This window comes from Triticum urartu, chromosome 3A, assembly GCF_056163025.1.
Source record: "Triticum urartu cultivar PI428250 chromosome 3A, HENAU_Tu73, whole genome shotgun sequence".
NCBI lineage: Eukaryota > Viridiplantae > Streptophyta > Magnoliopsida > Poales > Poaceae > Triticum > Triticum urartu.
Window position 1 is genome coordinate 652,888,004 of NC_141875.1, and position 13,056 is coordinate 652,901,059.

Consider the following 13,056-nt stretch of genomic DNA (forward strand, 5'->3'; position numbering starts at 1 on the left):
ACATGATGATAAACGTCAAGATGTTGAGGATGAAGTTCGGGGCCAGATCATGGAAATCCAGGCCATAGTAGAACATGAGCCCCTGGACGAATGGGTGGAGAGGGAATCCCAGTTCGAGGAGGAAATGGGTAAGGAACACTACCCTCTCTTGGGGCCCAGGGGTGGGGATGAGCTGCCCCTCATCTCGGAGCCGGTGCGCAATGTCGTCGGGCAGGTATCCGGCTCTCCTCAGCTTCTTGATATCTCCCTCCATGACGGAGGAAACCATCCACCTGCCTCCTGGTCCGGACATGGTTGGAGAAGGTTGAGGTGGGAAGTGCGGACTTGGGCGCTAGAGCTCGAGTGTGTGAAAACGGATGAGCAAAGGAGGAAGAAGGCGTGGATGAAAAGGTGAATCCTTATCCCTTTATATGGGCGGACGAAACTAAGTGTCCCCACTAGCCTGGTAAAACTCGCTTATCCCCCAAGCGCCGTAATCGATGGCGCGGTTGGGTTACCCACGCCCGTATTGATGAGAATCCCGTGATAAGGGGACACGATCTTTGCTTTGACAAGACGTGTCGAAAAACTGCCTCGTGTTATGTGCGGGGCTAGTTAAAGGAAACGGTTCGAATAATCACCGGGCCATGGCATAATGTCGTGTTGCCAAAACAAGTCAGCAAATTAGATTTGTGAAAATATTATTCTCTCTATGATGGTATGTGGAACTTATTTTGTAGGGTCGGACACTATCCTTGTATTCAAATTCTTCTATGACGTATTCGGAGAAGGAACCCGCCTTGCAATGCCGAAGACAATACTGCGCGCCGGACTCATCATCATTGAAGCCTGGTTCAGGGGCTACTGAGGGAGTCCTGGATTAGGGGGTCTCTGGACAGACGGATTATATCCTTTGGCCGGACTGTTGGACTATGAAGATACAAGATTGAAGACTTCGTCTCGTGTCCGGATGGGACTCTACTTGGCGTGGAAGGCAAGCTAGGCAATACGGATATGGATATCACCTCCTTTGTAACCGACCTTGTGTAACCCTAGCCCTTTCCGGTGTCTACATAAACCGGAGGGTTTTAGTCCGTAGGACAACAGACAATCATACCATAGGCTAGCTTCTAGGGTTTAGCCTCTTCAATCTCGTGGTAGATCAACTCTTGTAATACTCATATCATCAAGAATAAATCAAGCAGGACGTAGGGTTTTACCTCCATCAAGAGGGCCCGAACCTGGGTAAAACATTGTGTCCCCTGCCTCCTGTTACCATCCGCCTTAGACGCACAGTTCGGGACCCCCTACCCGAGATTCGCCGGTTTTGACACACGACACCCGTATTGATGAGAATCCCGTAATAAGGGGAACACGATCTCTGCTTTGACAAGATGTGTCGAAAAACTGCCTCGCGTTATTTGCGGGGCTAGTTAAAGGAAACTTTTCGAATAATTCATGGAAATATTATTCTCTCTACGGTGGAATGTGGAACTTATTTTGCAGGGTTGGACACTATCCTTGTATTCAAATTCTTCCGTGGTGTATTCGGAGGAGGAACCCGCCTTGCAATGCCGAAGACAATACTGCGCGCCGGACTCATCGTCATTGAAAGCCTGGTTCAGGGGCTACTGAGGGAGTCCTGGATTAGGGGGTCTCCGGACAGCCGGATTATATCCTTTGGCCGGACTGTTAGACTATGAAGATACAAGATTGAAGACTTCGTCTCGTGTCCGGATGGGACTCTACTTGGCGTGGAAGGCAAGCTTAGGCAATACGGATATGTATATCACCTCCTTTGTAACCGACCTTGTGTAACCCTAGCCCTTTCCGGTGTCTACATAAACCGGAGGGTTTTAGTCCGTAGGACAACAGACAATCATACCATAGGCTAGCTTCTAGGGTTTAGCCTCTTCAATCTCGTGGTAGATCAACTCTTGTAATACTCATATCATCAAGAATAAATCAAGCAGGACGTAGGGTTTTACCTCCATCAAGAGGGCCCGAACCTGGGTAAAACATCGTGTCCGCTGCCTCCTGTTACCATCCGCCTTAGACGCACAGTTCGGGACCCCCTACCCGAGATCCGCCGGTTTTGACACCGACACCTAGGATTAAAGTTTCCTCTATACGCGTTGTTACCAAAATTATTCCTACCAACAAAATTCACATCCATAGATTCATTATTATTCTCAATCAAAGTATATAAGGGCATAACATTAGGATCAGAAGAAACACTCTTACTAGCAAATAATTTCATAAGTTCATCCATCTTTCCACTCAAAACATTAATTTCTTCTATCGCATGCACCTTTTTATTAGTAGATCTTTCAGTATGCCATCAAGAATAATTAACCATAATATTATCTAGGAGTTTAGTAGCTTCTCCTAAAGTGATTTCCATAAAAGTGCCTCCCGCGGCCGAATCTAAAAGATTTCTAGAAGCAAAATTCAATCCAGCATAAAAAATTTGTGTAATCATCCACAAATTCAAACCATGAGTAGGGCAATTACATATCATTAATTTCATCCTCTCCCAAGCTTGTGCAACATGTTCATGATCAAGTTTCTTAAAATTCATAATATTGTTTCTAAGGGAGATGATCTTAGCGGGAGGAAAATACTTAGAGATAAAAGCATCTTTGCACTTGTTCCAAGAATCAATACTATTTTTAGGCAAAGACGAAAACCAAGCTTTAGCACGATCTCTAAGCGAAAAATGAAATAGCTTCAATTTAACAATATCATTATCCACATCTTTCTTCTTTTGCATATCACACAAATCAACGAAGCTATTTAGATGGGTAGCGGCGTCTTCACTAGGCAGGCCGGAAAACGGATCTTTCATGATAAGATTCAGCAAAGCAGCATTAATTTCACAAGATTCAGCATCGGCAAGAGGAGCAATCGGAGTGCTAATAAAGTCATTGTTGTTGGTATTGGTAAAGTCACACAATTTAGTGTTATCTTGAGCCATCGTGACAAGCAAGCAATCCAACACACAAGCAAACAAAAAGCAAGCGGGCAAAAAGAGGCGAATAGAGAAAGAGAGGGAGGATAGAGAGAGAGGGCGAATAAAACGGAAAGGGTGAAGTGGGGGGAGAGGAAAACGAGAGGCAAATGGCAAATAATGTAATGCGGGAGATAAGGATTGTGATGGGTACTTGGTATGTTGACTTTTGCGTAGACTCCCCGGCAACGGCGCTAAAAATGGCTTGGTGTCGGGAATCGAATCTTGACTTGCGCGAACCTCCCCGGCAATGGCGCCAGAAATTCTTCTTGCTACCTCTTGAGCACTGCATTGGATTTCCCTGAAGAGGAAAGGATGATGCAGCAAAGTAGCATAAGTATTTCCCTCAGTTTTTGAGAACCAAGGTATCAATCCAGTAGGAGGTTGCACGTGCGTCCCTAGTACATGCACAAAACAAATAACTCCTCGCAAACAACGCGATAAGGGGTTGTCAATCCCTTCACGGTCACTTACGAGAGTGAGATCTGATAGATATGATAAGATAATGTTTTTGGTATTTTTGTGATAAAGATGCAAAGTAAAATAAAGGCAAAGTAAAAAAGCAAAGGAAATAACTAAGTATTGGAAGATTAATATGATGAAGATAGACCCGGGGGCCATAGGTTTCACTAGTGGCTTCTCTCAAGAGCATAAGTATTTTACGGTGGGTGAACGAATTACTGTTGAGCAATTGACAGAATTGAGCATAGTTATGAGAATATCTAGGTATGATCATGTATATAGGCATCACGTCCGAGAGAAGTAGACCGACTCCTGCCTGCATCTACTACTAGTACTCAACTCATCGACCGCTATCCTGCATGCATCTAGAGTATTAAGTTCATGAAAATAGAGTAACGCCTTAAGCAAGATGACATGATGTAGAGGGATAAATTCATGCAATATGATAAAAAAACCCATCTTGTTATCCTTGATGGCAACAATACAATACGTGCCTTGCTGCCCCTACTGTCACTGGGTAAGGACACCGCAAGATTGAACCCAAAGCTAAACACTTCTCCCATTGCAAGAAAGATCAATCTAGTAGGCCAAACCAAACTGATAATTCGAAGAGACATGCAAAGATAACCAATCATACATAAAAGAATTTAGAGAATATTCAAGTATTGTTCATAGATAATCTTGATCATAAACCCACAATTCATCGGTCTCAACAAACACACCGCAAAAAGAAGATTACATCGAATAGATCTCCACAAGAGAGGGGGAGAACATTGTATTGAGATCCAAAAAGAGAGAAGAAGCCATCTAGCTAATAACTATGGACCCGAAGGTCTGAGGTAAACTACTCACACTTCATCGGAGATGCTATGGTGTTGATGTACAAGCCCTCCGTGATGGATGCCCCCTCCGGTGGAGCTCCGGAACAGGCCCCAAGATGGGATCTCGTGGATACAGGAAGTTACGGCGGTGGAATTAGGGTTTTGGCTCCGTATCTGATCGTTTGGGGGTACGTAGGTATATATAGGATGAAGGAGTACGTCGGTGGAGCAACATGGGGCCCACGACGGTGGAGGGCGTGCCTGGGGGTAGGCGTGCCCCCTACATCGTGGCCTCCTCCTTTGTTTCTTGACGTCGGGTCCAAGTCTCCTGGATCATGTTCGGTGAGAAAATCACGTCCCTGAAGGTTTCATTCCGTTTGGACTCCGTTTGATATTCCTTTTCTTCGAAACCCTAAAATAGGCAAAAAAACAGCAATTCTGGGCTGGGCCTCCGGTTAATAGGTTAGTCCCAGAAATAATATAAAAGTGGATAATAAAGCCCAATAATGTCCAAAAAAGTACATAATATAGCATGGAGCAATCAAAAATTATAGATACGTTGGAGACGTATCAATAATTGTCTCGCGTCAAACAGGATCTAGATATAATGTTCATGCTCAGTGCTGGCACCAAATAACAATTATTTAGGTCTAAAACTAATCCCGATGGTAGATGTAGAGGTAGCGTGCCGACGACGATCACATCAAATTTGGAACCATTTCCCACGCGCATCGTCACCTCGTCCTTAGCCAATCTTCGTTTAATTCATAGCCTCTGTTTCGAGTTGCAAATATGAGCAACAGAACCAGTATCAAATACCCAGGTGCTACTACGAGCATTAGTAAGGTACACATCAATAACATGTATATCAAATATACCTTTAACTTTGTCATCCTTATTATCCGCCAAATACTTGGGGCAGTTCCGCTTCCAGTGACCAGTCCCTTTGCAGTAGAAGCACTCAGTTTCAAGCTTAGGTCCAGACTTGGGCTTCTTCCCTTGAGCAGCAACTTTCTTGCTGTTCTTCTTGAAGTTCCCTTCCTTACCTTTGCCCTTTTTCTTGAAATTAGTGGTCTTGTTCACCATCAACACTTGATTCTCCTTCTTGATATCTACCTCCGCAGCCTTTAGCATCGCAAAGAGCTCGAGAATTTTCTTTTCCATCCCTTGCATATTATAGTTCATCATGAAGCCTTTATAGCTTGGTGGCAGTGATTGAAAAACTCTGTCAATGACACTATCATCAGGAAGATTAACGCCCAACTGAGTCAAGTGGTTATGGTACCCAGACATTCTGAGTATGTGTTCACTGATAGAACTATTCTCCTCCATCTTGCAGCTATAGAACTTGTTGGAGACTTCATATCTCCCAGCTCGGGCATTTGCTTGAAATATTAACTTCAACTCCTGGCACATATCATATGCTCCATGACGTTCAAAACATCATTGAAGTCCCGATTCTAAGGAGTAAATCATGGCACACTGAACTATCGAGTAGTCATCAGCTTTGCTCTGCCAGACGTTCATAACGTCTGGAGGTGCTCCTGCAGCGGGTCTTGCACCTAGCGGTGCTTTCAGGACGTAATTTTTCTGTGCAACAATGAGGATAATCCTTAAGTGATGGACCCAGTCCGTGTAGTTTCTACCATCATCTTTTAACTTAGCTTTCTCTAGGAACACATTAAAATTCAAGGGAACGATAGCACGGGCCATTGATCTAAAACAACATAGATATGCAAAATCTATCAGGTACTAAGTTCATGATAAATTAAAGTTCAGTTAAACATATTACTAAAGAACTCCCACTTAGATAGACATCCCTCTAGTCATCTAAATGAAAACATGATCCATATCAACTAAACCATGTGAAAGAACATGTGGTGCCCCCATGTTTGGTTTTGGTAATTGATGACAATCTCTATGGACTAATGGTTGCCTTGAGTTATATTTGAAGGTTTTGTCCATAGGCTTTTCTTGGAGTACATGTGTTGGTTTCAAGGAGAGTTTGTGTCGACCAAGGTGCTATTCAAGGAATTACCTAAATATTGGTCATGTGAGAGTTGAGCTTATTACAAGCATGTCTTGAAGAAGAAGATTGTGTGATCATTCATGCTTACCTTCAAGGCATCATCCAAATGAAGAGAGTTGGAAAGGTTCAAGGTTGATCAAGGCTAAGTCAAGAGTGAATCAAGTTGATCAAATCACAAAGCGTATAAGAAGTACCGAGAGGGATCAAGTGATCCCATGGTATGGTAAGCATTGACCATTACGCTTTGTGTACTAACCCATAGTCTTCGTGAGAGTTCTTTGTGGGGTTAGGTTGCAGTGTGCACGTTCGAGTGATGCATCACGAAGAGACCAAGTGCTTGAATATTGCCATCCATTGTGGTGAGAATGGACTTGTGAAGATGTGCCGAAAAGTGGCTCACCCATAATGGAGTATGGGGGAGCAATCTACTAGTCTTCACCGAGCCAACGCAATCAAGAAAGGTGGTCCTACTTGAGGAAGTCAAGATCGTCTACATCTAGCTCAAGTGGACTTTGTTCAAGGCAAAGGTTTGTCCTTGATAGGTTCTCTATTCTACCGGTCTCATGGTGGTAGTTTGGAGACCGGGTTATAGGATCGTTTGTTGTACTATCAAGGGGGCTCTCAAGTGAGTAGCTTGATCGTATCATTCGTCGAGAGCTCAAACCATTGCATGCTTGCATCATCTTTCTTGGTTCTTGTTTGGTTCTCTTTGTGAGTCTTAGAGATTATGGTCATCTAGGTGACAAGCTCAAGTTCATCGAAAACGGAGTTCACATGCTTGTTCTATTGCGTTTTCGGTGTTGGAGGTTTTACCGGTCTTATTCAAGGAAGGGTTCTCACAATTTTCTTATGGGACTTTTCTAATTTGCTTCGTATAATTATTTCTACCAATATTGTGTTAGCCCTTGTCACTAGCTTTCTAACAAACTTGGTTTCGTTGAATTCGGAGTCCGTTTGCAGAAGTTGTGTCAGTTTTGGTGTCCTCTTAAAAGTTGCAGCAGTACTACCGCTCGTGGGTGCGGTACTACCGTGGCTACTTCCGCTCCAGACCAAAAACTCATCACAAGTCCTTCGGTGGTAGGCACGGATGTAATTTTTTAGTACCGCTACCCCTAGCGGTAGTACCGTGAGGACGAGCGGTAGTACCGCTCTGTGCGGGCTTTGAGCATAACGGTTGGATTTTTCCCCACCTATAAAAGGGGGTATTCTTCCCCAACCAACCTTATCTCTTTAGCTCGTGTTCTTCCCCCATTGTTGACCTTCTTCGAGCTTGCTAACTCTCAATCCCTCCAATGATTCTTGCTAGTTCTTGAGGGAAAAGAGAGAGGAGATCTAGATCCAGGTTTCGACCAATCACTTTCTCCTCTATGTGAGGGGAACCCCTTGGATCTAGATCTTGGAGTTCTTCGTGTTCTATTCTTCGTTCTTCCTCTCATTTTCCTCCCTAGGATTTGCTGCTTCGGTGGGATTTGGGAGAGAAGGACTTGGGCACTCCGTGTGCCCTTGCCATTGCATTTGGTGCATCGATTTGAGTTCTCCACGATGATACGTGGAAGTTACAAGTTGAGAAGCTTATTACTCTTGGGTGCTTGGTACCCATGAGTTTGTTCCTCTTGGGAGCTTGGGCGCCCTAGACGGTTGAGGTCACCTCGGAGCCATATTCCATTGTGGTGAAGTTTCATGGTGTCGTTTGCGAGTTAACCCCAACCTTTGTGGTGTTCGGAGCTCAATCATTGTGGTGTAAAGCTCCGGGCAAGCATCGGGGTCTCCAATTAGGTTGTGGAGATCGCCCCGAGCAATTTGACGGGTTCCGGTGACCGCCCGAAGGGTTGCCAAAGTGTACGGGTTCGGTACCCGCCCCCAAGGGTTGCCATTTGTACGGGTTCGGTGACCGCCCTCAAGGGTCCCTTAGTGGAATCACGTCATCTTGCATTGTGCGAGGGCGTGAGGAGCTTATGGTGGCCCTAGTGGCTTCTTGGGGAGCATTGTGCCTCCACACCGCTCCAAACGGAGATTAGCATGCGCAAGGGTGTGAACTTCGGGATACATTGTCGTCTCCGCATACCTCGGTTATCTCTTACCCGAGCCCCTTTACTTATGCACTTTACTTTGTGATAGCCATATTGTTTCTTTTCATATATCTTTCTATCACATAGTTGCTTATCTTGCTTAGCATAAGTTGTTGGTGCACATAGGTGAGCCTAGTTGTTTTAGGTTTTGTGCTTGACAAATTAACCGCTAGGTTTATTCCGCATCTGTTCAAGCCTAAACCGTAATTATTTTAAAATGCCTATTGACCCCCCTCTAGGCGACATCCACGATCTTTCAATTGATATCAAAGCCTCGTCTCTCTTTATTAGGCTTTACCGCCTAGAGAGTAAAGATGTCGACTAGGGGATTATGATTCTCTGACACTCTTAGTTTCAATGGCACAAATTTTGATGTTTGGGTAATTCGCTTGCTTAATCTCTTTAGGGTCATGGACCCAAATTAAGAGCGAATTGTAGATATGGGTTTTTCTCCTCCAAAGGATCCCCAAAGATTATCTTTAGAGGATGATAAAAACTCTTATCTCAATGCTCAAGCTTCTAATGTGCTTTTCGATGCTTTGAGAAATGTAGTTATATTTCAACTCATGTCGTTCCGAGATGCTCATGAGTTGTGGACGAAGCTTCAAGATAAATATGGTGTGTCCAAGATTTGTGGGGATGATTCTTCTCCCTCCACCTCCGGTCGTATAGTCTTCTCAACTTCTTCTACTTCACCTACATGTGGTTTGCCACAAGGTAATGATATGGTGAGTAGTGTTGGTCATTGCAATGATGATAGTATGCTTATTGTGGATGATCCTTCATCACTATATTATTGCAATGCTCCTTCTTTGGGCTTTAACACTTCGAGCACACCAAATGTTTCACATGCTTGTGTTGATAGTCCTTGCATATCATGTAGAAATTGTTTGACTAAATCTCATGATGATATGTTTACTATGTCTTGTTGCCATGATAAAAATGCATATATTTCTTCGAATTGTTGTGCTAACAATGTAGAGGAAACCCAACACCCCATGGAACAAGATTTGGTCTTAAATGGTGCTTCAACAGATCCTACATCATCATCTATTGCGGTTTGCCTTGTGGCCAAGACTTCTAAGGTATCTCCTACCTTGAACCCCAATATGTCTCTTGATGATGATGTTGATGCTAATAATGATGAGGATAATGATGAAGAGAATGATAATGTTGCCTCCTTAAAAATTAAGGGGGAAATAATTTTTAAAGCTCTTCATAAGAATAAAAATGCTCGTTCCAACTTCATGGAAATCATGTCTATTGCTATTGAGGGCAAGAATTATATTGATGAGTTGGAATCTGGTCTTGAGGAGCATGAGGTCACCATTGATAAAATGGAAGGTCATGAGCGTGATTATGCTAATGAGATTGCGGACCTCTCTCAAGCTCTTGATCTTGAACAAACCACCAAGGAATCTCTTGAGGAGACTTTTGCTCTAGAATTATCTAGATTGAAGGAATCTCATGATAGAGCTCTTGATGTGGCCAATGTTTTTGAAACTAAAAATGCTAAGCTTGAAGTTTCTCATGCTAGACTCCTTGAGGATTTTGAGCACCTCGAAAATGGCTCAATGGTCATCAAGGGTGAGCTCATCAAACTCACCGAGTCTCATGATCAACTTGAAGCTTCTTATCTAAAAGAGCCTGCCAATTTGTCCTCTCCTATTGTTGTTAATGATGATGCTTGTGCTACTAACTATATTACTTGTGAAGCATCCATTTTGAATGAGAACGTTGAGCTATGGGCTCAACTTGAGTTGCTATCTAGCAACTATGGGAAATTGGAAGAAAGCCATGAAAAGCTCTCAAGATCTCATCATGATCTTCTAGTATCCCATAATGTGCTAAAGATAGCTCATGAGGCCATGATTGCTAAGGTAACATCTAGTGAGCCTCATGTGGATACTAGCACTACTTCTAGTCAAAATGCTATGTTGCCATGTGCTAGTCCTTGTAATTCATCTACTCACAATGTTGGTAGATCTTGTGATGAATTGCTTTCCTTGCCTTGTTGCTCTAACTATGAATCTTATACTTCCTCTAGTACTTGTGTTGAGACTAACCATGTAGCGGAAATCAAAGAGCTCAATGCCCAAGTCACTTCTTTGAAGAAAGACTTGGAAAAGTGTCATGAAGGGAAATTCACACTCAACAATATCTTGAGTGTACAAAAATCCCCCAATGACAAAGGTGGACTTGGATTCAACTCCAATAATAAGAAGAAGTCCAATAGCAACAAGAAGAAGGGCCAAAAACAAGTCAAGAATTCGGCCAATATCATTTGCTTCAAGTGCAAAATTGAAGGGCATCATGTTAAATCTTGCCCTTTGAAGAAGAAGGCCATTAGTGATAAGCAACAAGGGAAGCGGCCACAAGTTCACTCTCATTCTCAACCTCAAGTTGAAGAAAGGCCTCTTCCCAAGAAAACCCAAGCTAATTCTTCTCAAGTTGAGAAATCAAGTGAGAAGAAAGTAAAGAGTAGACGTTTCTACCTATGTCGTGAAAAAGGTCACGTCGCTTCTTCATGCACAAATGGTACCTTATCCAACACTATTCTAATTGATAATATCTATTCTCTTGGGAAGGATAAGGTTGGCAATGTGTTTGCCAAATTTGTTGGTGCTCAAAGTGGTGTCAAGAAAAGAACCATTTGGGTAGCCAAGCGTACTGTGACTAACCTCTTAGGAACCAACTTGGTTGGGGACCAACTAGCTCATACTTGATCAATAGGTGTTGGTGGAGGTCATTGGAGACTTGGCTTCATTATGAAGAATTAAGGGGACTTCATCATTCTTATTGTCTCAAGCCAAGTCATTTGGATTATCAAGTTTCTATCATATATCCAATGTTCCACCTTGCGGTAACTCGTTCTTAATGTGTCTACATTGATAGTTACTTGCCCCTTTGCATGTTTGGTTTCGTTCCTTGCATGTGTTTGTATATGATGTGCTTCCAACTTGATTATCTTGAGCAATCAAGTATGTGTGTGTTGGTTTGCACATCATGTACGTGTGTGTCATGCGTTGAGCCTTTTGCATCTTATTTATTTCTTAGTTGGCTCTTGTGAGAGATTAATGGATTATCCCATTATGGGGGAGTGATGTGCTTTGTGCAACTCACAATCCTATAAATGTGTGTACATGAGTAATACCATCTAGTATTGATATTTCAAGATTATCTAGTCGCTATGTGGTATGCCTTCTCATGAGAAATTCAAATTCTAAATAGTCCATTAGTTATCTCTTGTTGGATCCTTTTATTTGCCTCTTGTTTATCCTTAATTGGTATCACATTATGGGGGAGTAATATGCTATGTGTATATTACTAGCATAGAAAATGTGTACATTTGAGATATTGTCACCTAGAGTTGATATTGTAAATTATCTTGTTCCTAGGTGGCATGTTAGCTCTACAAGTTGCAATTTGCTTTTTGTTTGGTGTGAAGATGATGTCGGATATCCTTGCTATTTGCCACCAGGAATTATTTCCATTTACTTCTTGTCTTTTGACAATTGGTACTCACTTGCGTGGTAGAATTTATTGATCATCTTTACATTGGCTTTTGCTTTTATTTGCCTTTTCTCTTGCCAAGGAATGTATCAAATCCCTTTGTCTTCCATACCACTTGTGAATCTTGTTTATTTCTTGATCTTGTCTAGTGTTTTCTAGATATAGTGAAAGTGGTGATCCCACCTTGTGCATTTTGTATTCAAATGCAATTTCTCTATAATGCACTAGTCTTGGGGGAGCTATCCTATTTTCTATAAAACACTCATCTTGTGATCCTTATCAAGTGTGTGTTGGTGGAAGGCAAGCCATTTTCATTTTGGTACTTTGTGCCATCATGAAACTTTGTAGAGGGCTTGGTTTGTTTGGAACCATCCTCTCTTTTGTGAGTTTGATATCTTTTATTTTGAGTGTATCAATGGATATCTTGTTCCTTGATGTATCGTTCAGTTGTTTTCCTCCAAGTGATGATTTATTCTTTTGGTATCTTTTCTTCACTTGGTTTTTCTTTGTCAATTGGTATCGGTTCTTGAAAGTCTTGAGCATGCATTTTAACTTCATGTAGTTTCTTTGGCATGCTTTCTTTCTTTGACCCAATATATAAGGGAAACTCCACCAATTCTCTAATTGGCTAAGATGTGCATGAAATTCTATTTCATATCTATATGAACATATTTATGTGGAGTTTGTCATATGTATTGTTGGTTTGCTAACTCTTTGGTCCCAATGAGTTTGGGTACCATTTTGTTTGTGGTGTTGTTCTAGGAACAACTAGAGATGCATTAGATGCTCGGCTCATTCAAAAGGGAGGTGGTGTCACCATGTGCTTATTGGAGTCAAGCTAGGACGCTCAATTAACTACTATCATTTACATTCAATTGGTATCTACTACATCCTTCCAATGCTATCTCGGTAACAAGTATCTACTCATGCATACATTTCTTACATACAACCTTGTGTAGGTTCCATCATGGCATGAATTTCTTGATTAGTTCTTGTTTACTTGTTCCCCTTCTCAAAGCATTTCAACAATGATCACTTTTTGATAGTTGTTATGTCTTTGATGTTCGTTTGGTTGAAGATCATTTATATACTGTAAGATAATATTAAGCCATGCGCTATATGCTTTTCAAGCAAAGATCTTATCAGTATATTTTATGACTTCTGTTTGGGTAT